Raw genomic sequence first — 26,884 nt, 5'->3', positions numbered from 1 at the left:
ATTTACGCACATACACACATTTGTTCTTTATACTGGCGTTTTTTTACCCCCGAAACTCACTCAGTTTCACTGCAGTGTGCAAACATACATCAACATCTTTTTTTTTTCTGTTAGGATACTGTAGATATAAAATTACTGACAATTAATTTAACCTTTTTCAATTCACCTTTATTTGTATAGCACTTTTACAATGTAGATTGTGTCTAAGCAGCTTCACATTGAAGATCATAGTAAATGTAAACAGTGTAGATCAGTTTTCAGAGTTGAAGTTCAGTTCAGTTCAGTGTGCTTTAATAATCACTACTGAGAGTCCAAACACTGATGAGCCAATCCATCGATGTGCAGCTCTACAGATCCCGAACCATGCAAGCTAGTGGCGACAGCAGCAAGAAACAAACTTCACCAATTGGTGAAAGTGAAGAATCAAAAATCCTGGAGAGAAACCAGAGTCAGTTCGGCACGGCCATTTCTCCTCTGGCCAAAAGTCTTGTGCACTGCTGCAGTCTAGGCACCGGAGGCTGGAGAATGCTGGACCTCAGCAAAGACTCGTCTGTCCCTGGAGTGTCACAGGAATCAGTCTCATGCTCTCCACTCCTCCATGACCACCACAGCAGCTGCTCAGGATACGGCCTGGTCCAGGATTATGGAAACCTTGGGATCATCTCGTTGCTGGTCTTGGATCACATCAGTGGCGCTGCATAGTCTCTGAGGGCCTCGGGATAAGTATCCCCAAGTGTTAATAGAGAATAAAGAGAATAATTAGCGTAGCTGCTGTTCATAGTTTATTTAAACGAGATGCAGAAACCTGTGTGGAGCACATTCATGTATCAAGTGATGCATTGAGTGTTTGCTTTACTACAAAGGTCTTTACTCTAGTTTTGAACTGTGAGAGTGTGTCTGAGCCTCGGACATTATCAGGAAGGCTATTCCAGAGTTTAGGAGCCATAAATGAGAAGGCTCGACCTCCTTTATTCGACTTTGTTGTTCGAGGTACTACCAGAAGCTCTGAGTTTTGAGATCTTAAAAAGCGGGTTGGACTGCAGCGAGACATGAGTAGGCCCACACGGAATCTGCGTGCGCAGAATTCTGCAGATTTTTCACAGATTTTTCACAGATTTTTCACAGATTTTTCGCAGATTTCTGCAGATTTTTCACAGATTTTTCACAGATTTCTGCAGATTTTTTGCCTCTCATTAATTCAGTTTATTTACTTGAGTAAATGTGTAAATCTGAATTTATTCAGTTTTTATTCAGTAATTGATTACTTTTTATTTGATATATTAAGGTCTAAGTTATGATACTCCGCTGGATACTCCCAAAATAATTCCGTAGAAATCCGCAAATTTTTACCAAAATTCTCCGCAGAAATTGCAAAAAATGTCCGCAGATTCTGTCTGGCCCTGGACATGAGGTTGGTTAGATTAACAGGAGCTAGATTATTTAAAGCTTTAAAGGTAAGAAGCAATATTTTATAATCAAAAAATCATTTTGTGACGCTTGACCAAAAATGAAATTAGCATAAATGTTCATTGGAAGAATATGACAGTGCACAGCAGAGATAAAACTATTTGATTGTCTATCTACCTGTAAAAAAAAAATCTATATTGAGAAAGCTGCCTTTAAAGGTGCAGTATGTAAGTTTGACACCCAGTGGTTGAGCTAGATATTGCACTCCTGGATGAAAACAAACGCATGCGCAGGTTGCCAGATTAAGGACAGGAGCGAGTGATTTAAACCATGTTCTAAATAAAAGCAATGGCACCCGATAGAAGGAATATTTTCCATACTAAAAGTTTTTGTTCTAACCAGCACCTGGAATTGATATATTAGAAACAGCTTCTATTTCTCACAGCTGAACAACAGCAAACTGACAATGATCTGCTCAGCTAAACCTCACGTGCTTTATTCAGTGTTAAATGTTAACAATGTGAGTTTGAATGTTTATATTATTTGCTAATTAATAACCTCATGTGAACTCTGAATCTGTGTCTCATTTTGGAGTCTGCTGCTGTTCACCAGAGGTCACATTTCGGTCATGGACGCATGCTTTCAGAGCCTCTCTGAATTAATGAAGGAAATGATTGAACGCTGTTTTCCACCAAGGCGACCCGGATTGCTGAAAAATAATTGGCTAAACTAAAATTGGGCGGGTTACAGAAACCAAAACAAAGACAGACGTTCCGGCACGTAATGCACATTTTCAAAGCAGAATATCTGACTTCAGCATTGTTTTTCAGATCAACAAGACTGTTCACTGAGCATGTTTCTGAAATATCTGCAAACATATTATGGTATTTGTATGCTTTAGAAGGGTAAAATTGTAATAACATTAGGCATGTCCTAAACTGATGTGCTTACGAATATAAAAATAACAGTTACTGTAACATCCTTTAGCAAACAATTTCTTCTCAATAGCAATAAGGCTCTTTAAAAACATCAGAAAACGGCATTTTAGGAAGCATCAGTTTATAAAATTGGATATTTGTCTGTCGCACTTCCTAATAAACTTACTGGCCAAATACAGAGTAAATCCATTTGATTTACTCACCAAAGCCTATTTGTATCAGCATTTGGCACCGCAAACAATTAAAGCAGGACAGTTTGAACACATTTCTGTGATGTTCATTAACACTGAGAGGCTTTTTCTTTAAAAAATGCTTTGTTAATTAAAAAGACTCCGGGTAATTCATCTCTACATGCATTAACTGAATTAACTCAATGCCTAAATGATGCTAAAATGATTCTGCACCATTTTTACTGCCCATAAATAATTCTTACCGCCTAAAAAACCTCTTGATATTTTTATTTCTGCTCTTTCCTTGTCATTGTGTATCGTTCTTCATTGTATTGTAAATGAGTCTGTCTCCATCCTTCACTGAGACTGTATATTCCACAGACATTGCTTGTGCTTTTTCTCTCTTCATGTTTTCACATTTGGGCCTGGCTAGACGTTTGATGGAACATTTATTACTGGTACATTTGTTAACGGTAATATATTATTACTAATTAGATGTGAGTTGCAATAAGTCTTGCCTCTTGTTGAGCGTTTGATTTATTGCTGCCATTTGGATAATCAAATGCAAAGCAAATCTCTTATATTTATCCACTAAAGCCAGTTTATACCTGTATTTGATATATTCCAGCATTATGGATGCAATATCGCATGTAAAATCAGAGAGAATGATTATTTGAACAGTATATTAAAACATCTGTTTATATTTTCCAAAACAATTATCCACAGAGTTCTCAAAAAATCAATCTGCAAACATGTTTCATATTTTAAATGAGAAAAATAAGCATGCTTTGTAGATGAGACTAAAAAAGTATGCATGTTTACAGTTGTAACTGATGAATGCTGGAGAACAGAGTTGAGGATCCATGTGCTGTTCGTTGAAACCGTAGTCAGGCAGGCAATGGTCAAACAGGAGCAAACCTTAACATGAGGGTGATCCATAGGGATGACTGATGTGAAACAGACTGGCACAGTGTTGAGATCCCAAAGCACAAGTGTTTGGAAACAAGCACCAAAGCATGATCCGAAACTCCCAGGTCACATGACTAAAGTGATTTGAAACTCCCAGGTCACATGACTAAATTGATTCGAAACACAGGTCACATGACTAAAGGGATTCGAAAAAAACGGGTCACATGACTAAAGAGATTCAAAACACAAAGGTCACATGACTAAAGTGTTTCGTAACACAAATCACATGACTAAAGTGATTCGAAACACAGATCACATGACTAAATTGATTCGAAACACACAGGTCACATGACTAAAGTGATTCGAAACACACAGATCACATGACTAAAGTGATTCGAAACAGATCACATGACTAAAGTGATTCGAAACACAGATCACATGACTAAAGGGATTCGAAACACACAGATCACATGACTAAAGTGATTCGAAACACAGATCACATGACTTAAGTGATTCGAAACACACAGATCACATGACTAAAGTGATTCAAAACACAGATCACATGACTAAATTGATTCGAAACACACAGATCACATGACTAAAGTGATTCGAAAAACACAGATCACATGACTAAAGTGATTCGAAACACAGATCACATGACTAAAGTGATTCGAAACACAAATCACATGACTTAAGTGATTCGAAACACACAGATCACATGACTAAAGTGATTCAAAACACAGATCACATGACTAAATTGATTCGAAACACAGATCACATGACTAAAGTGATTCGAAAAACACAGGTCACATGACTAAATTGATTCGAAACACACAGATTACATGACTTAAGTGATTCGAAACACAGATCACATGACTAAATTGATTCGAAACACACAGATTACATGACTTAAGTGATTCGAAACACAGATCACATGACTAAATTGATTCGAAACACACAGGTCACATGACTAAAGTGATTCGAAACACACAGATCACATGACTAAAGTGATTCGAAACACAGATCACATGACTAAATTGATTCGAAACACACTGGTCACATGACTAAAGTGATTCGAAACACAGATCACATGACTAAATTGATTCGAAACACACAGATCACATGACTAAATTGATTCGAAACACACAGATCACATGACTAAAGTGATTCGAAACACAGATCACATGACTAAATTGATTCGAAACACACAGATCACATGACTAAATTGATTCGAAACACACAGATCACATGACTAAAGTGATTCGACACACAGATCACATGACTAAATTGATTCGAAACACACAGGTCACATGACTAAAGTGATTCGAAACACACAGATCACATGACTAAAGTGATTCGAAACGCAGGCCACGTGACCAATGTTATTTGAAATTCACAAGTCATGTGACTAAAGTGATTTGAACTGGAGCTGGTGTGTGTGTGAGGTGCGTGATGGGATTTGTAGTTTCTATCGGTGGCAGATTTGTAGTCTGGGTGCATGTTTTCTAGCGATCTGCAAGGCCTAGATCGCTGATGATCATGACAACAGTGCACAACTTTACTGAAATTTAGAAAATTTAACTGCGCAACACAGCACAAATGATAATAATCAAATGGTTGTCTCTCTATAGAACAAAATTATTTGTTTTATTCTATTTTATGAGGACAAAAGCTTCATTGTAGATGTGACAGATGTAAAATTTGTCTCTTTGGCCAGTCAAATAAAATCATTTGGAAATGCTGACAGACATTTTTGAGTATTTTACAGTATAAAATACAATCCTACCAAAAAACAAAAACAAAAAAACGATTTGGCTATTTTGGAGAAAACTTGAGATTTGCGTGAAATTGTTCACTTGTCACTGTTTGCAAGTAACGGGTGTCACGTTCTGCTTTGTAATAATCTCAAAGCTCTTGAGGAGCACAGCTGTGGTTTATACACAAGCGCAGACGGATGGGGAGCGTTCAGATCAGAGGAGATGCAGAGGACAAAGAGCGCAGGATTAAAGTAAACTCCTGCTTGTGTTACCGGTGTATCATGTAAATGCTCTGCGCTTCTCACCTCGTGTCTGTTTTGAAGCCGTGTTAAAGTTTGATGTTCTGGGGAGCAGCGCTGGAGGCCCTTTCTCAATGAGTCACGACTGATGTGCTGTAATGGCTGAAGAGAGAGTTTAAAGAGGTCTTCATTAAAGTTAACCACGGTAAACAGACGACCCCAGTAAAACAAAACGCTGGAGAAAGAGAAGCAGCTCATGGACTAAAGCAGAATCAAATGCACTGAGACTTTTGACGTGTCTTACAGAGGCAGGGCAGTATACTTTTAATTAGGGCTGAGGGATCAGTCTGAATAAAATCTGAATTTAGCTGAGATGATCATGTACTATACCTGTCACGATATCTATTTTTGTTGTGCAATATATTGCACCAAAATATATTGCGATAAACAATAATATTGTCATTTTAAGACCAGTTTATGGCACTCATTATATAATGCCAGACAATATAATCACAATGCAAGTGCACTCTTCCAAAGAACAAATCATAATTTATTCTTAAAAGTATTTCATTTAATTATAGTCATTTAAATAATTTAATAATGAGACATTATGATATGGAATGTGAAAATTCATAAAAAAAAATAATAAATGCAAAATAGTGCAAGGTAAAGAGTAACAGAGGCTGTGACTATGAATGACTATAGTATATTTACATGTGTTTGCCTGACAGCTGAAAATACATCTGGTAGCAGAACCAGATCTATTTTCAGCAGTCAGGCACCCACATGTAAATATACTATAGTCATGTATAGTCGATACTACAGTGTTTTTAATCATACTGGCACTGACACCTCCAATAGAGATAGAGATGCATATCTTGTCAGGGAAGCACAGTTTTTTTGATCAGTAGTAAATCTCCTCCAAAAGCCAGAGGGCGCTCTCATGCAAAACTCCAAACACATCATGAACAAGAAACCCAGGAAATCCACATAGATTTGCATTGTAAACTAGATTTAATTGCTAATGCTGAATCAGAGTGACTAATAAACAGACTGGACTGCTGAAATGGAGGTAACACTTTATATTAAGTGGCCATAAGTTAGCATGAAATGGAAAGTTAAGATATGTACATCCATTTGAAAAAGAAAGAAAAAAAAGTAGGGTGGTGCATGATTTCGTCCTTTTGGAACTGATTGAATCATAGGAAGATGGGTGTTGGTATAACGAAATGAAGCAAGATCGATAAATGGAAGAAAGTATGGCAGAAACAAGACATGCCCTGATAGCCCCGCCCCCAAATGCTTTTAGCTACACCTTCATTTACTGATGGCTCCGCCCTAAAGGCATTCCATGTGACCAGAATTGAAAAAAAAGTCGTTCTAAGGCTAGATGGAAGATTATAATATTTGACAAAGTAGGTAAAGGTTTATTTATGAAAGTCTTTGAGGGCAAATTAATTTTTACAAAACAATGAAGAGCACAGATTCATCATATATGACAAGCACTATTATATACATAAAAAAAGATGAAGAGTAAATTTGGATGTACTTTTTGATAAGGAATGTTTACATGTGTACATTACTTCATAATGTATTGCTCAACACTAAGGAACTCACATTTGATAGAATAAATAAAATAAATTCACAATGCGTCAATCAGAAATTCTTTTAAAAAAGACAATAGACCTTAAAAAAAACTCTATTTATACTCCCTCAGGTGTTTATATACCTTTATGAGCTTCTTTTTTTCTGTTAAACATATATATATATAAATTGATGAAGGCTGAAAACCTGTAACCATTGACTTCCATAGTATAAAAACAAAACTAAAATATAAACAAATACTATAGAAGTCAATGGGTACAGTTTTTCAACATTCTTCAAATTATCTTCTTTTGTGTTCAAGAAACTCGAAAGTATTTGAAAGAAATGAAGGGTGAGTAAATGATGACAGAATGACATTTTTGGCTGAACTATCCCTTTAAATATATGAAAAGAATAAGTTAATGTAAGAATTAAATTTAACTAAGACAATCCAAAGACAGTAAAAGGGAACATTTGCCAAGATGCATTTTGAATTTGCTCTATTTTAAAAAATGAAATGTTTACAAGGACAGGTTTGAAGCTTTTAAATGCCTAGCAGACTTCATTTCCCAGAATGCATTGCTGGTTAAATTGCGATCCAGTGAGTTCCACATTTGTGAAATCCTCCAGTTTCTGTGTGGCTGATTCAGTGCAGGCGCACACGCTGGTCAGGTCTTTAGACTGAGTTCAAATGCGCATCTTCACTGTAAGATCTAGTTGAGTTCTTGTTGGGATGTCAGACTGTGATGCTCACTATGGGTGATTCTCCTTCTGACTCCGCCCCCTGTGGGTTGATTGACAGGTGTGTGAAGGCAGTGAGTATTAAACACAGTGTATTTGAGCTGTGCATTCACTGTGCTCACGGCTACATCAGCTGCTGCACACACACATACACACATACACATACTGTATCTTTCTTTACATGTGACTTTTCATCACAGCAGCATCATCACTGATGAATATTTCATAACCGTGCTAAATCTTGCAGATTTGTTATGCATGCAGATAGCTCTGATATGGCTCAAATGTGTTTACAGAGTACACTTTGCTTCCTCATGACCTTTCGTGACCTTACAGTATGAGGTGTATGTCCACTCTCCATCTATGATCACACTCACAAGCTTGTAGACTTAAATGAGTGAAGTCTAAGTCGTGTATTCGGTTTTCCTTTGGCTTAGTCCCTTATTTATCAGGGGTCGCCACAGCGGAATGAACCGCCAACTATTGCAGCATATGTTTTACATAGCGGATGCCCTTCCAGCTGCAACCCAGAACTGGGAAACACCCAAACACACATTCACATTCCTCAGAGCATGCAAACTCTATACTGAAATGCCAACTGGGACTCGAACCAGCAACCTACTTGCTGTGAGGCCACAGTTCTAACCACTAAGCCACCCTAAGTCAATGTATATTTGTTTTAGGAAATAAATCCTTAAGAAATAAATCACTTAACCAATAGGAAAATCAAGAGCTTCGTTTAATAATAGCGGTACAACAGCCTGCTCACGATGATTGCAGAAGAGCAGTGAAGGACCTGGTCATCATTCATAACTAGTATTCATACATGACACAGCAGATGTTGTGCTAAAACTGCGCATTAGCGAGAGACAGTGTCTGTAATGAGCTCAATCATTCAGTACAGGCCGCCGGTCACAAGCTGCTCTCAGATTCCCAGAGGAAAGAGACGCAGAGACGGATATCACAAAACACTGGCCAAACACATGCATGAACACACACACACACACACACACACACGGACACACGGACACAGAGAGCCATTAGGAAGAGCGCGCTGCCTTTAATGAACACACTGGAAGTTTTGCAGCACTTTCCTCATTTACTGACGTCAAATGGACTGAATAAACAAGCCTAATGAATAAACAGCTTAATAGTCCAGCAACGCCTGCTATTAGACTGATTTACAAGGATGGAAAAACAGGCTAATCATTTGCAGCAATTTTATTTTTTACAGCTGGACGACTCCCAATAATAACAACAATAATAACAAAATATGTAAAATAAGGGCAATCTTAACCATCAGGATAACTCTCTTTACACTGTAAAATATTAAGAGTTGATTTACTTAAAATAAGCAAGTAAATGCGCTGTACATAATTATAAAAATTAAGTTAAACCAACTTACAGTTTCGAGTTACTATGAGTTTTTAACAAAAATGCAACTATTGGCTTTGTCTACATCATACCCAAATTTTACTTTCAGTATAACAGTAATAATGATGATAAAAATAGCCATTGTTTTTGTTAATAAATGTTTTATTACTACTACTACGTTGAATAATAATATTTATAATAATAATAATAGTTTTATTATTACAATAAATATATTAATATTATTATTATTATAATTATTATTATTAGCAGTAGTAGTAGATGTATTATTATTTTATTGTTGTTATTATTATTATTAATATTATTATTATGATTATTTATTTTTATTTGTAGTCGTAGTAGTAGTGTTAATATTATTATTATTATTATTATTATTATTATTATTATTATTATTATTAACAACAACTATAATAGTAATAATTCAATTCAATTGATCTTTATTTCTTTAGTGCTTTTACAATGTAGATTGTGTCCGCTTAACATAGCTTCACATAGATTATAGTATTATAAGAATAATAATAACAATAATAGTAATAATAATAACAATGAAAAATAACACAATAATAATAATAATAATAATTAATTTATTTTCTTTTTGGCTTAGTCCCTTTATTAATCCGGGGTCGCCACAGCGGAATGAGCCACCAACTTATCCAGCACGTTTTTTTAATGCAGTGGATGCCTTTCCAGCTGCAACCCATCTCTGGCAAACATCCACACACACTCATTCACACACACTCAGTCACACACACACATTATGGACAATTTAGCCTACCAATTCACCTGTACCGCATGTGTTTGGACTGTGGGGGAAACCGGGGCACCTGAAGGAAACCCATGCAAACGCAGGGAGAACATGCAAACTCCACACAGAAACGCCAACTGATCCAGTCAAGGCTCGAACCAGCGACCTTCTTGCTGTGAGGCAACAGCACTACCTACTGTGCCACTGTGTCGCTGCTAATAATAATAATAATAATAATAATAATAGTAAAATAATAATAATAATAAATAATAGTAATGAATAATAATAATAATAATAATAATAATAATAATAATAATAAATAATAATAAATAATAAATAAATAAATAAATAATAATAATAATAATAATTTATTCCGCTGTGGTGACCCCAGAATAATAAAGGGACTAAGCCGAAAATAAAATGAATGAATGAATTCTCTTTGGTAACATTAGCCTGCAGCGTGTAATATTGTTGGCAAGAATGAACGCTCCAACCTGATAGTGAGACTCCCAGTATCTGCTTTGTGTTGGTGTTAATGGATGCTGACAGCTGTGTTTGTGTTCTTCCAGAAGATTCTCTTGATGTTTATTGCTGTGGATTCTCCATGCGGATGTGTAATGTTGTGTGTGATACTGTGATGCTTTGATCATTAGGCTGAAGATCAGATTCCTTCATTAGGAGCTTTACAGCTCAATTTACCCCATCTGTGAGGCTCAGGCAGTGTAAATGCCTTATATGAAGGAAGGAGGATTATTAATGAACCTTGTGCATCTTAATAGGCAGTGCATGATTAAGCTGGTATTGATGTACGGTATATACGTTATTAGATGAATTTTAGATTTTATTTTTAATTAACACTATTTTAGTGCATTTCCTATTTTACACTTTGTTTTTGTTTATTTTGTTTTAACTAATGTGTTTTAGGGTGGCTCAGTGGTTTAGCACTGTGCAGGAAGGTCGCTGGTTTGAGTGCCGGCTGGGTCAGTTTGCATTTCAGTGTGGAGTTTGCGTCTTCTCCCCATGTTGGCGTGGGTTTCCTCAGGGTGTTTTATGTGTGTGGGATTGTGTGTGTGTGTGCGCGCGTTTTTGTGTGCTTTTTGTGCTCTTTAGTGTTTGTTTTGTGTATGTGTGTTTGAGTGTGTGTTCGTCTCTGTATAAGTCTGTGTATAATTGTGTGCCTGCACTCATTTTTCTGTACTTTTTTCTACTTTTACATTTTTTATGTGTGTGTGTGTGTGTGCATTCATTTTTGTGTTTTTATGTTTGTTTTGTGTATGTGTTTGTTTCTGTGTGTGTGAGTGTGTGTGATTGTGTGTGTGCACGCGTTTGAGTGTGTGTGTGATTTTTGTGAGGGTTCTTGAGCTTATTTGTATTTGTTTCGTGTATGTGTGTGTTTTGTGTGTGTGTGTGCGCATGTGTGTGTGTGTGTGTTTATGAGTGTGTGTGTGTGCGTGTTTGTATGTGTGTGCGCGTGTGTTTGTGAGTGTGTGTGCGTGTGTGTGTGAGCAAATTAGTATTTGTGTGTGTGTGTGTATGCATGCAGTTTTTGTGCTTTTTTGTGTTTGTTTTTTCTGTGTGTGTAAGTGTGTGTGTGAATGTTTGTGTCTGTGCGCGCATTTTTGATGTTTTTGTGCTCTTTTGGCTTTGTTTGTTTTGTGTATGTGTGTGTTTATGAGCGTCTGTCTGTGTGTGTGTGTTTATGTTGTGCTTTAGTTTTAAGTGTGTGTGTGTGCGTGTGTGTGCGTGTGTGTGTGTGTGTGTGTGTGTGTGTGTGTGTGTGTGAGTGCGTGTTTGTGTGTGTGTGTGTGTATGCGCACATCTATGTTTTTGTGTGTGTTTGTGCTTGTGTGTGTGTGTATGCACGTGTTTTGTGTGTGTGGTTAGTATGTTCTTATATGTGTAAGTGCTTGTGTGTGTGTGTGTGTGAGTGTGTGTTTTTGTTTGTGTATCTGTAAGTGTGTGTGTGTATGATTGTGTATGCGCACATCTGTGTTTTTGTGTGTGTTTGAGCTTGTGTGAGTGTGTGCACGCGTTGTGTGTGTGGTTAGTATGTTTAGATATGTGTAAGTGTACTTGTGTGTGCATGTGTTTGTGTGTATGCATGTGTGTGTGTGTGTGATTGTATGTGTGATTGTGTGTTTTTGTTTGTGTGTCTGTAAGTGTGTGTGGTTTGTATATATACGTTTGTGTGTGTGAGTGTATGTTAGGTAGTGTGTTTGTGTGTGTAATCTAATGATCCCAGCTCTGTTGTCATGCAGTGTACTAGCGTCACGTTCACAGTGTGTGAGCACGTTCATCTGTTGATTATTGAAGAGTTTTGTTTACTCAAGTTAGACCTCGGAAGCAAACACTTTCTCTTTCCTCTGCCAACATTCACTGGTGTTCAATCAAAACATCACACACATAAGAAATGCTGGGTTACACACAATCAGTTTGTGTTGGGGCAACATGCAGGAATAAGCTTACCCTATTTTTATTACATTTTTTTACAAATGTAAGTCGATCAAACAAATTTGTCTAAAGAAATCAATAATTGTGTTGTTTCAGCTCGTTTAAAATAAATAATTTAATCAAACAGCGAACTGCATTTTTTAATTACTTAAATTTTTGCTGACCGGCTTCTCTCACAGACGTGCACGAGAAGGACGTCAATATTCACAGTAATGTGAACAGCGCCCTCTAGTGGATTTACAAGAAATGACACATATAAGAAAAGGTGCTCCAGTAATGCATTTGAGATTGGCGCCCTCTAGTGGATTTGTGATAACCAATACTGCAAGACAATGTAGTCCAGGGTATATAATGGTCGGTTCTTAAAAATGTCGCTCTGGGTACATATTTCCAAGTGCAGATCCTGTGATGTGACTATTGCAGACTCACATACTGCATTGTGCAATTTCTACTCCTCCACCTCTACTTCTCAGTGTGCAGGTGTTGTTTTGTGCTTCTCCTGAGCAGATTGTGTGTCAGTCTCATCAGTCCTCTTCTGTTTGTCAGTCTGGGTCTCGGCTTTAATCTGTGTGAGTGGATTTGAGGTGAATTACCGCAGTAGAAGTGTGTTACGCCCCGTCTGGACACTCGTCTCTTTTTTATCCATCAGTCTTTGTCCTCTTCTCTCTCAGTCTGTCTTATTACAGCTCTAGATTTAACAGCTCGGAAATAGCCTGCTCCTCGTTCTTGTCTCTGGTTTGTGTGTTAGATTGTGATGTTGTATATTAATGCAGTATATAGAGTTGAGTAGATATTCTCTGTTTTGCAGAAGTGTTTTCTACGGGATGCCTTACAGGAGTGTGTTTGTGCATATACTGTACATCAGATTAGTCAGTGCCAAAGACAAGACTGAAAAAATGACTACATTAAAATGAATATGTTGGGGGGAAATATTAAATACATTTTTTATAAACATGAAAAATCAATAGAAACAAAATGAAAAGTTGAGTGAAATTTTGTACATTTTTTTTATTCTTTTATTTTTGGCAATAACTCGTTTTTAACATGGCACAGTGGCTCCATGATTAGCACTGTGGCTTCACAGCAAGGAGGTCGCTGGTTCAAATCCTGGCTGGGTCAGTTGCATGTTCTTCCCGTGTTGGCGTGGGTTTTTCTCTGGGTGCTCCGGTTTCCCCTATACTCCAAATGTAGCCCTGCTGGTCCTACACCCCCCAACCTGCTCCGAGCTAGTATCGAACCGGCGACCTTCCGCATGAGAGTCAGTTGCTCTACCAAGGAAGCTAAAGACCATGGCCCCTAGTGTCTGTCACTAGAGCACCTTTAGAGGTCAGAGAAGTGAGGTTTACCTGCACAGCACTTACTAGCTGGCCCCACAAACACATGCGCTTCAGGGGAATTGATGAACTAAATTTACCGTAGTGTATGAGAGTGTATAGATGCTTCCTAGTACTGGGTTGCAGCTGGAAGGACATACTCTGTGTAAAACATATGCCGGAATAGTTGGTGGTACATTCCGCTGTGGCGACCCTTGATAAATAAAGGGACTAAGCCGAGGGAATATAAATGAATGTTTATATAACATTAATATGTGTATTATATATGCAATATTAATATTATGTATTGTGTTTTCAATGTACAGGTAAAGGACATTTATGAGAGTAAATGACAGTAAGTCTATACTATAGAGCAAAATAATGATTATCGTCTGATATAATATGACAGAGTATGATTATGTATGTAAATATGTTGTTTGCCACACTTAAACGCACCTAAAAAGTGCTTGAAAAGGAGCGTAAACTTGATTTTGGAAGAAGTGAGCAAATAAAAACAGCATTTTGAAATGTTTTTTCTTTTTCTTTTGCAAGATATATCATTACTGCAAATTACGTAAAATCACAAATCACATATTTTCATGCAGATGTGAACACATTAGATGTTGAAACTGTCCACTGTGCAGCTCTACATGTCAACATTGGCTCATTCTGAACACCTAGTCCTATATACATTTTTGAAGATCCTGAATTATGTAGCCAGAGGTATGTGTGGATGCATTTTGTCTTTAGAATGAACACTAGGGGGCGGTATGACGCCGTTCCTTTTCTCGCTTACCAGTTGATCCTTTACCTGCTTATGTATGTCTTCCCCACTGCTACCAGTTTGTTCAGTAGCTTGCCATGTAAGTCAGTGGTCTTGAGACACAGAGAGGAGTTGACCACAACAATGGGGCTCAAGTCAGGATGAAGAACGTTTTCAGAAAGCGAGTAAGACAAAAACAAAAGCTTAACAGGGCGAGAAAAAGTAGCAGGGCGAGAATGTGGTAAAAACGTAGTATAAATCAGGCGAGGACATTTTCTTTTTGCTTTTGAAAACACTATTGGTTGGGCTTAGGGAAGGGGGTATGTGGGTGGGTCGGTTGGTCAGTCAGTCAGTCGACAGTGGCCCCTGGTGGATTTACATGAGAATAGCAGGCGTGAATGGCATTCCCGAAAGACATTGGAGATCTGAAAAAGCACACACAGCAGCTTCTGGTGGATTCACAAAAACAAACAAACGTAGCTCCTGGGACGTATTTGTCACTCTCCAGAATTTTATACAGGAGTACATTTTCACAATGAGCCTGGGTTGTCTGCATGACAGTGATTGTGAAAGCTCATGATTAAAAACTGTCCAACTTTCTTACAGCTCTTATAGAGACTCTCAAACAAAGCACTTCCACAGGCAAAGAGAAGAGCAGACGTTCATTACTCTGAGCTGCTTTTGGCATGTTTTGTCTTCTTCCAGATGTTTTTTTTAGTTGTTGTTGTTCTCTTTAATGCAGGTTCACTTGTGCTTTAATCTGCTGCGCTGACGCTCTGAAACCTCTACAGCAAATACAGGCTTTCACTGTCAGTGCTCTTCATTACTCTGCTGGACTAATGGAAGTGTTTCAGACCAACTCAAACTACAGATGCAGTGTTTTCAGAAATAACTAGTCTGTGTGGACGTTTCTGCAGTTTAGTGTCAGGGTGCCAGACAGCGTTTAGGTTTATTCAGGTCAATAAATGCACAAAACACACAAACACAGGAGTTTCCAGAGCTCTTTTATCACTCTTGTTGTTTTTCTACCTCATTTTTGGGTCGTTACATAAATAAGTGATCAGACAATCAGTGTAATGAACGTCTGCTCGTCTCTTAGCCTGTGGAAGTGCTTTAATTGTGTGTCTTTATCATAGAGATGTAGAAAAGTTGGAGAGTTTTTAATTATGAGCTTTCACCATCATTGCCATGTAGAGCTGCACAATATATAGTTTCAGCATGTGTTTAGTTTACTTAATTTTTTTTTTACAGGGTCATTACACAATAATAAACATTGCTGTAAAATGTGCCATAATTTGTTTCATCTGTAGACCTCTCACATAATGTTAAAATCCCACCTATTTATTTTTAATTAAATATTTATGTATTTATTTTATGTATTTATTTATTGTATTTATATATTTATTTGTTTGTTTTTATTAATTCCTTTATTTAATTTTTTTTACTTTTTTATTACTAATTAGTTAAATTAATTTTATTGATTTACTTATTTTTTCATCCATTTATTTATTTATTTTGTTCATGTATTAATTTTTTCGTTAATTCGTTTAATTATTTTAGTTTTTTATTTCAATTATTTAACTTATTTTTATTGATTTGCTTATTTTTTCATCCAATTATTTATTTATTCATTTATTTATTTTTTCATTAATTTGTTTAATTATTTTAGTTTTTTATTAAATTTTTTTATTTATTTCTTTATTTTATTTTATTTTTTAAGTTTGTTTAAATATTTAATTTTTTCACTTATTCCTTTATTTTATTCCTTTATTTGTTTTTGTTTATTTATTCAGTTGTTTAATTATTTTATTATTATCATTATTATTATTATTATTATTATTATTATTATTATTATTATTATTATTATTATTAGTTATTTATTTTATTTATTATTTATGTATTTTATTTAATTATTTATTTATTCATTAATTAATTTATTCATTTACTTAATTTTTTATGTTACTTACATTTGTTTATTTGTTTATTTAATTTTTTATATTTATTACTTAACATTACTTTTTAGTGCTGTTAACTGGGTATTTTCTTTCTAGTTTGATTTAGTTACTGTATTTAAATTTTTAAAACATTTATACCACCATTGTTTTTAATTTTTTTATTTATTTTTTGTCTTCATATTCAATGCTAATTTTTAGGTTTTCCTGAACTTTTTCTATTCAATTTCTCAGTAGGTCATGTCTTTGTTTACCATCAATATTTGTTGTTATATTTGTTATTTAATTGAAGCGCAACTAAGCATTTACCATTTTTGTTTAGATTTGGTGATGATCATGTAGACTTAAAGCAGTCTCAAGTGCTTCTTTAGTGAGCTGGAATTTCCCATTTGAACGGTGTTGATTTGTCTGCTTGTTCAGTTGTTTGTTAGTGTGCGTCTCTGTGCTGGTCCTGAATTACATTCTACATCTCTTTAGAAGAAAATACTTGTGGCGTAAACACATCACGCCTTCTGTTAGTGTGATAAACACAAATGTTAATGCGGCTTGTTAAAATGTTCTGAATAATAAGACGGAAGCATTCTCTAATGGCCACAAGTGGACACATAAATGCATCTATAAATACAGCTTGATGTGTGAATGAACCAAACACACTTCTCTTTGTGTTCACACTGTTACTAAACAATCGCTCTGATCTGGATTAAATTCTTATTTTCATTCACCCTGGTGCTGTTATCTAGATCACAGATTATTGGGTTAATTGTAATTGTAGATCCAATTAAATGACAAAACTGGGCTGAACTTAAAATGGATGCATTTGGCAGAAAACATATGTCTTTGGATGGTGGGAGGAAATCATGAGCACGGGGAGAACATGTAAACTCCAGACAGAAATGCCGACCGGCCTGATGAGGGAACGAACCAGTGATATTCTTGCTGTGAGGTGACAGTGCTAACCATTGGGCCACCGTGCCGCCCTATCAGGAGTAAGGGTGGAAGGGGGGATTCTTCAAGCCGAAGATGACTGGAGTGGAAAACTCTGATTGTTTATAGTGAATTGGTATTCATCTGATTGGTGCAATATATGGTGCTGGTACCAGCCGTGTTTAATCATTCACGTGACCCTCTCGAAATTAGTTTATAAATAAACCACACTTATTTGAGAATTGTCAGGCAGGCAATTCTCACAGGAACATGTAGGTAATCCAGAGCGTAGTCAAAGTCACAGGCAAATGATCAGGACAGGCAGCAAAACAAAATAAACAATGAAACAAAGATCAAAACGGGCTAGACATGGCAGGGAAATGCTTAGAATTGTACGAGACTCAGCAAAGAGTGTGTGTGTGTGTGTGAATGAGGTATCTTTATAATCCTACTAATCAGTCCATCATGAGCAGTTTGTGTATTATTAGGGGCGATCAGGAACTGGTGTGTGAGTGCAAATACTTCTGGGAGTTGTATTTCATCTAGTGAACGATTTGTAGTTCTCCAGCGAACTGCAAGACTTAGATCGCCGGGGATCGCAACAACATTAGAGTCAGTCAGAAATCCGAAAATTGAAGGAATTGTGGATAGAATATAAAATATTATAGCTAGGGCTGCACGTTACTCAGAAAATATACAATATTGTCAATGCTTATTGCAATATTGATTTTTTTTATGTTATAACTTTTCCCCAGAAAAAAATGCTATGTATATTGGTTGTTTTGATAGTATGTATTTATTTAATGATATTAAAATGAACAGGTAAAACATATTTTTCTGATCTAATTAATTGTAAATCAGACAACAAAACTGTGTCAAGATGCAAATATTTAATTTTTAAAACACTATGAATGAGTAAAAACCTCAGCAGATCTGTTAACTCTGATTGGCTGTTGTCATTTTCCTCTCTCGTCTGGACTCCGCCCGTAAGTGCTTATTTATAGCTCTTGATTCACCTTTGAGCCCCTCCAGCCAATAACAGAACAGCAACTGCTGGGGAGGCGGAGTTAAAGATGGTGCAGAGTAGGCTTGGGCGGTAATACGGTAATATGGTATACAGCGGGATCTAAAAATAGCAACGGTGTCAGATTCAATACCGCTATACCGTCATAAAAAACAATGCACTTAAATAGGAGACAAGTATTAAATAGTAAATATTATTTATTTAATGCCTACAAATGCGCATGCGTGATTGTCATCACGGGACAGTGTGGAGGAGAGAGAGAGAGGTGAGGTAAGGCGAGTCGTGCACCAAGTGACCTGCAGATTGGCCATATTTCCGGTTTCAACCGAACGAGAAGGGAGACGTGGTAAATACGAACTAGAGGTCTGCGTTCCCGCTTCTGTACCACGGGAGCCGCTGGATCGGACCAGATTTCTTGCGGTGTGGGAATACATTTCCGAATAAAGCGCGGGAGCGGTTGGTAACTCCGGTGTAATTTAAAGGTAGTGGGCGCGCGGTCTAGCAATATCGCTCCCAAGGGTGTGTGTGTGTGTGTGTGTGTGTGTGTGTGTGTGTGTGTGTGTGTGTGTGTGTGTGTGTGTGTGTGTGTGTTTGTGTGTGTGTGTGAACGAGAGAGTGGATGGTACTATGTGTCGCTCTCTCTATGTGTGTGTGTTTGTGTGTGTGTGAGAGAGAATGTGAGAGAGAACGTGGTGCTGTGTGTCGTATGATGCTCTCTATCTCTCTCACTCTCTGTGTGGTTGTGTGTGTGTGTGAATAAGAGACAGCGTCCCGCACAGATCTCTGATACAAACAAGACAAACAGGTGACCGTGAACCTAAGGTCGCAAATACGGTATTCAGTTTCTGAATGATCTAGGCACAAGCCAACAGTTTGGTGACGCTGTCTGAGCCTTACGTCATATTTTTTTTTTATTATGCACGGTACTACCGGATACCGGGGTAAAATAGGGTGGAGGTTTGACGGTATCAAAGTTTGGATACCGCCCAAGCCTAGTGCAGAGTCATCTGATTGGTCAAATTTAGAAAAACAATTCATAAATTAAATGTAAATTTTCACACATGATTGTGATGCATATATTGCATATACAATTATCACGATAACAATAATTCAGCAATACGTTGTTCAGCCCTAATTAGAGCAGAATGCAAAATAGAAAATGTGAATGATTTTGGACAATATTCGCCCTCAGCTGAACTTTGGTGCGTCCCCGCTTGTAATATTAATTATGCATCATTAGTGATGTTTGCAAATTTATGTTAGTGTTTTGTTTTGGGGGTTTTTGGACTGTGAATGAACTTTTGTCTTCTGACAGTCTGACAGTGTGTGTGCAGGTTTGTGTATTTCCTCATGAACTGTTCTCAGTCCAGTTTGTGAAGCGCTCCAGACTGTTTTTCTCACTGTTCAGCCTCTTGATGGCCGCCGGTGATCCACAGACGCTCTTTAAAGTGTCACATTGAGGATCCAGAACATCTGTAGCAGCAGGTGTCGAGCATCTCCTCGCTGACCGACACCGCCTCAGGCTGTGTGTGTGTGTTAGCGGGAGTCCAGTGAAGCGGTCAGTATACAGCTGTCTGCTCTCTCTCTAGTGAAACAAAACCATGTTGGAGAGAGTTTTATAAGCCAACATTGACAAATGGAGAATTATGGTTTTGTTTCTGTGATTAACTCAAGGGTCAGTGATAAGTGTGTGCGTTGTAGTCTTGGATAAGCTGTGTTACACTGTTTTTTTTTTAGATTGTGCAAGACTTAAACCACTTTTTATTTGTTGAGTCAATTGTTTTTAAAGTTGGTTGACGTTTTTGTTTTTTTTGGAACAGGATATTGTCAAAGAAATAAGATAAAATAGCAAATGATTGGCTTGAGTGGTCAAGTGAAATTTACAATGTATATGAGCAAAGAACTTAAAATAAAAATGGAGAATAAATCTGGTCATGGAGTTGTTTAAAGCAACGGTAGAAAAATCTATATTATCTATGAGAAATAATCCAATGTATGTCAAGGGATCTATTTATTAATTTTATTTTTTTTGAGGGCAAAAAGTCTAAAGCTCATGGCGCAAAAGCATTAAGGCCACTTTTGCTATTTTAAAGATTGTAAAATTCCCTCTGTGCCCCGGCGCATGGTCTAACAGGACTGTGCTTATTCTCTTAATGAGTTCTGGGTGTGTCTTGAGCTTAATGTGCATTAAACCAATCAGAGTCTCCTCTCTCATTCCCTTTAGGAGTCAGTTGTGTCGCTCCATGGTGCATTTGCTATTTACATGGCGGACTTTGTGTAAAATCTGATCGCTTCACTAGTGAGAAAACAGTTTTTAACCAAGTATTGACCCTATACTAGTATCCCTATTAAATTCGAGAATGCTTCGTTTAAAGTTGAAAAGTTCTGTTTACTTCTGTTTCTATTCAAGACTTTAAGACTTTCTTAGATGTGCGCACATTGATGCCTTTTTTTATGTCATTTCTTACTATACTCTCAAAATGATTCTGCATAAATCTGCAGATTTTGTATGAAACTCTGAGCAGAAATTGTGAATAATGTCTGCAGATCTAGTCTGGCCCTGATTATGGGTTTGCAGTGACGTGATGGTGAATAATTAACGACAGAATTTGTGTGTCAATATCTCTTTCAGTGAATGTGTTGTTGATCTGCTTCTCGTGCGCGTGTGTGTGTGTGTGTGTGTGTGTGTGTGTGTGTTGTTTGTCAGAAAGATGAATTTAAAGCTTTGTGAGCGCTGTGTTTGTCCTCAAGGACACTCTCGTCTTCATCAGCTTGTTTATGTGGGAATGACGGCTCTCTGTCTCTTTCAGGCTGCCTTCTGTCTTCAGTCGTCGAAGATAAATTGTGACACTACAAGCCAACATTTGCATCAGTTTTCTGTTTTTAAGCCCAGGGGAGTTTCTCATGACAGTGTTTATGTTCATGTGTGTTTTCCAGATTAAACTGTGCTTTATATTGAGCTTGATAAGAAGACATCATTCTGTCATCATTTACCAGCACGCTGTTGCAGACCTGTCTGGCTTTGTTTTTATTTCTTAACACTAAAAGTGTTATAGAATGATGAAAGGGATTTCAGGTTTTAAATAGGACAAAGAACATCAAACTTATAAAAGTAATGCATATGATCATGTTGCTTGACATTTGACGAGTTATGCAGAAAACAAACACATATATATATACAGGCATGTGAAAAAAGTGTTACAATGCTGTGGATTTTTTTCCCACTCATCTTTGCAGAATTGTTGTTAATCACCCATTTTGGGAAGGTTTATAAGCATAATCCGCCTTTATAAGGTCATGCAACTGCGCCTTAATTGGATTGAGGTCAGGACTTTGACTAGGCCACTGCAAAGTTCTCATTTTGTTTATCTTCAGCCATTCAGCAGTGGACTTGCCGGTGTGTTTTGGATCATTGTCCTGCTACAGAAAGCAGCTTTGCTTCAGCCTGAGGTCACTAACATATAGCCAGACATTCTCCTTTAGCAGAATTCATGCTTCCACAGCAAGTTTTTCAGCTCTTTAAGCTGAAAAACAGCCCAAGACTATCACACCACCACCACCACATTTTACTGCTGGAATGGGGCTCTTTTTCTGAAATGGTGTGGTGCTTTTACACCACATGTCATGGGACACACACCTTCCAAACAGTTTGACCTTTGTCTCGTCAGTCCACTGAATATTTTCCTAAATATTTTGAAAATCATCATGATGTGTTCTGACAAAAATGATATGAAGCTTTTATGTTGTTTTTATTTTTATTTTGCTCGGCAGTGGTTTTCATCTTGGAATCATTTTATTTTTGTCCAAACACCTTTTCTTATGGTGGAGTCATGAACACTCAAGTTAACACCTGTTGATGTGGGGTCTTTTGTGACGCAATGAATGAGATAGATATATATTGCCTAAGCAGTGCAGCATTGCTGCGTACAAACAAGACAGTGCTTTTATTCTCTCTTAAACACACATATAGCAAGCACTACAGTGGATGCATGCTCCCTCTCTCTCTCTCTCTCTCTCTCTCTCTCTCTCAAGTTCAAGTCGCTTTATTGGCATGACATTCAGTACAGTATTGCCAAAGCACATCAAATATGTAATATATTAAAACCAAAAAAAAAAATTTAAATAAATAAAAAAACAAATAAATAAAATAAAATAATAATAATAATAATAATATCTCTCTCTTAGGAGCGTGCACTCTTTCTCTTGGGAGTGCTATATTGTCAGTCCGCTCGCTCCTGTTCAAATTACACCAGAGTTACCTACCGCTACTGCGTTTCATTCGAAAATGTATTCCCGCGCCGCAAGAAAGCTGGTCAGGGTCTCTACATCACATTACCACCACCACATGTTACTGTTGGAATAGTGTGCTTCTCTGAAATGCTGTGTCACTTTTACACCACATGTAGTTGGGGCACACACCTTCCAGAAAGTGATTTTTTTTTTGTCTCTTCAGTCCACTGAATAATTTTGGAGATACTCGAGATGTATTCTGGCAAAGCTGAGACAAGCTTTTATGCTTTTTTATTTGTTATATTTATTTTGCTCTGCAGTGGTTTCCATCTTGGAACGTTGCCATGCAAACCATTTTTGTCCAGTCTTTTTCTTATGGTGGAGTCATGAACACTCACCTTAACACTTGATGTGGAGTCTTTTGTGACGCATTATGGCTCGAAAGACACATGAAAACTGGACAAAAGAAGAAACGTTATTCTGATGAGATTTCTGCTGCCACATTCGGCTGGTCGGGTCAGAGTTTGGCCTCAACAACATGAAAGCATGGATCCATCCTGCCTTGTATCAGTGGTTCAGGCTGGTGGTGGGGGTTTAATGGTGTGGGGGAGATTTTCTTGGCACACTTTTTGGGTCCATTAGTACCAATTGAGCATGGTGTCAACGCCACAGCCTACCTGAGTATTGCTTCTGACCATGTCCATCCCTTTATGAGCACAGTGGACCCATATGCAAACCAATTTTGTCCAGTCTTTTTTTTTTATGGTGGAGTCATGAACACTCTCCTTAACACCTGTTGATGTGGAGTCTTTTGTCACTATATATATATATATATATTTGTTTATTTATTTATTCTTGTCTCTAAAAAACATCCTTTTTATATGTCAAATGTTTAAATTAATTACTTGCTACACCTAAATTAATGCAAATATGTTTAATTACAAACTGTTATAAATGCAGTTGATTTGTTTATTTATTTGCAGTGGATTACGTTGCATGACCAAATACTTCAGATATCCTACATCCTTTCTGAATTTCATGTTTATCTAATGACTTGTTTACTTTAAACTCATCACCAATTTCCAAGTGTAAATCGTGTCTTTCGAGCCCAACAGAAGCAGGGAAACACATTACGGCGAGTAAATGATGACAGATTTGTCTTTTTTTTTTTTTTACTTACATTATTGATTGCTCATAAAAAAGTATTCCCTTGATTACTCCGTAAATGAGTGGTTTTATATGAGCAGCGGTGATAAATCACATAGTCCTGGTGTTTATTACACTGGCTGGCGGTTTTATGTGAATGGGAAGCAAATGAAATGCGAGTGTCGTCGTGTTTGAGAACATGATCTGCCATTACAATTACAGCACCGCTGTCTATAAGAAAAAATACACACTCATTTCTTCATCCATACCGCTGGAAATGAGATCTCTGAGGGAAATGTGCTCAGATTAATGACGTCTGAGGATCACGCCTGTGTTAATGAACAAATACAATCATTCAGAGAGCAAAAGCGCATGGTGTGTGTGTGTGTGCTTACATACTGATAATATACAGAGATACACACTGCGAACAACAGGCCACTTTCTGCATGCAAATCAGCTGCTAAAATACATTACCTACAATGCAGTGTGCTTGATTAGAGCTTTTTTTTTTTACTTCCAACTGCTCGTTAATGCAAACTTCTACTCAGCCAATCACATGGCGGCAACTCAATGCATTTCAAATCAAATCAAATACAATCACTATTATTGTCATATCAGCAGCAGCACGTGTGCTATGACGAGTGAAAAGCTTAGGTGCTTGTTCCAGTGCAAAATACAACGACAATGTGAAATTGACAGCGATATGTACGATGAATAGGTCCACATGGTTGTAGGCAGTATTGTTTCTAGTATGGATTGGTTAAAGTGCAGTGCATGCTACATATTGATGGTGTGCAGTGAGGGGTATGGAAGAGAGTCTGTGTGTTTGGGGGGGGGTGTTAAGTGTTCATCAGCCTGATAGTCTGAGGGAAGAAGCTTTCCTTCAGTCGGCTGGTGCGTGACCGGATGCTGCGGAACCGTCTGCCTGTGGGCAGCAGAGAGAAAAGTCTATGGCTTGGGTGGCTGGAGTCACTGATGATTCCCTTGGCTTTCCTCATGCACCACCTGGTGTAGATGTCCTGGAGGAAGGGAAGCTCACCTCTTACTACGGCAGTTCGCACAATCCTATGTAGACCTTTGCGATTGCTGCTGGTGCTGTTTCCATACCAGGTGGTGATACAGCCAGACAGGATGCTCTCCACAGTGCAGGTGTAGAACGAGCGGAGGATGTGGGGGCTCATTCCAAACCTCCTGAGACGTCTGAGGAAGAAGAGGCGCTGTTGTGCCTTCGTCAGCACCGCGTCAGTCTGAGCAGTCCATGTCAAATCATCAGCGATGTGGACTCCAAGAAACTTAAAAGTGCTGACTTTCTCCACTGGTGTCCCGTTGATGGTGATGGGGGTGTGTTCTCTCTTCTCTCTCCTGAAATCCACCACCAGCTCCTTGGTTTTGCTGATGTTGAGTGAGAGGTGGTTTTCCTCACACCACTGCGTCAGAATGTGCACCTCCTCTCTGTAGGCATGTCGACATGGTCTAGAGGATCTGCTGCAGTTCAAAGCGAGCATCAGAATGAGGAAGGGGATTTGAACGTGGCATGGTTGTTGCTGCCAGACGGGCTGCTCTGAGTATTTCAGAAACTGCTGATCTACTGGGATTTTCACGCACAACCATCTCTAGGGTTGTATAGTGAGTCAGTATTCGTCTGATTGGTATTGATCAGATTCGGATGTTTTTTGCTGTTTTTGCGGAGAATTTTGGTTATGTTTAAAATGCAAATCCATTTAGATTCACTTGATTTGGTAAACAAAGCAAGTCTCTCATATAATATCTCTACTAAAAGACTGAAAATATGACTGTACAAACTACATTGTACATAAATCAGATAAACATTTTCATATTAGTCAATAATTTTACTGTAATTAATTTAAAAAATGAATAAATATAGATGTTAGGGGTGTCACAATTTCGATTTTTAATCGAAATCAATCGAAATTTATGCTCAATTTCGATTATCGAATCAAAAAATAGAATCGTCGATGCTGCCACGCCCCCATGTCACGTCAGCTTGGCTTGCCAAGCAGGAAAAAAACAGGCTTGTTGAAGTGCTTGTTAAACTGCAGAAGCAGGAGACCCGTCGACAGAGCTTAAACCCTCTCCTCTTTCAATGAAGTCGCCGGTGTGGAAGCATTTTGGATTTCCAGTGAGTTATGTTGACAACGTTTGTGTTGTCGACAAAAAAAACACAGTTTCACAAGCTCTGCTATGTACGTATTACATACGGTTCGTCCGATAGACAACACCGGCATCGCGATCCTCCGCCCGCCCCCGTTGCAAATCCGCTCGCGAAAAGTACACACTCAGGCCCTGTTTACACTGTCTTTGTTTCTAAATGGCATTTAAGAACGACAACGATTTGACATCCACAGTGGCGTGTAGCATTTCTGAGCAGCCCTCCTTCCTCTCTACCCCTGAAAATGCACATCACGTGACCACACAGACACAGACGCACACACAGCCATGCGCTCGAGACAGCAGGTCCAGGCAGTCAGAGGACTGCTTCAATCTTTCACTCACTTGTACTTAGTCATTTAAGCGAACACCTCAGATAATGTTGGCTGGTTCCTGTTGGTTGTGCGTCTTTTTTTTTTTTACCGACGCCATTCTAACGACACAGATCACTGCCTATTCACGAGTCCCGCAGAAAAAGTGATTGACAGGTGGTAATTATGTGTGTATCTTGCCTTTGTTCATTTACTGTATGATTTGTTTATGGGTAAAACAAAGACCACGCAGGTCAGGTAGTTTAAACGGTAGTTGTTTAAACTAAATTGGTCATTAATTAATTAATTATTCATAATCGAAAATCGAATCGAATCGTGCCTTTAGAATCGAAAATGTAATCGAATCAAGGATTTGGAGGATCGTGACACCCTTAATAGATGTACACTCATTTACACAAGTAAATAAACAGAATTAATGATGGGCTAAAAATATGCGCGTGCTCTGTGTGGGCCTAGTCATAAGCACGTGATCCTCTTGTAATTAGTTTCAAGAGTTCACACTTAGATATTGCTTGACAACTGTGAGCAAGTTTGGCATGCTGTCCCTGGGGAGAACCCTGAGCTCGGAGATAGTTGAGCCCAGGGCTCCCGCCAGGTCTATAGAGCATGTGAGGGGAGTACGAGATCAGGTGGTTCTCGAGAGCTCCCCTTTTTAATGGAGGAATGGAGGAGAAAGAGGGTGGATGGGGGGTTTCTTC

At 37.9% G+C, this 26,884-nt stretch overlaps 1 long non-coding RNA gene across 1 annotated transcript in view; it reads right to left on the bottom strand.

Moving 5' to 3' along the window:
• Positions 1-1,123: 1,123 nt before the first annotated feature.
• Positions 1,124-26,884, bottom strand: part of LOC147846633 (uncharacterized) — an 89,564-nt gene continuing 63,803 nt past the window's right edge. Inside the window, exon 5 of the long non-coding RNA XR_015476058.2 lies at positions 1,124-1,400. This is a non-coding gene — a long non-coding RNA (uncharacterized LOC147846633). The remainder of the gene's footprint in view (positions 1,401-26,884) is intronic.

Source organism: Danio rerio, chromosome 1, assembly GCF_052040795.2.
Source record: "Danio rerio strain M-AB ecotype USA chromosome 1, GRCz13ab, whole genome shotgun sequence".
Classification (NCBI taxonomy): domain Eukaryota; kingdom Metazoa; phylum Chordata; class Actinopteri; order Cypriniformes; family Danionidae; genus Danio; species Danio rerio.
Note: the sequence above shows the minus strand (reverse complement) of the source record. Positions and strands in the feature narration are given on the sequence as shown.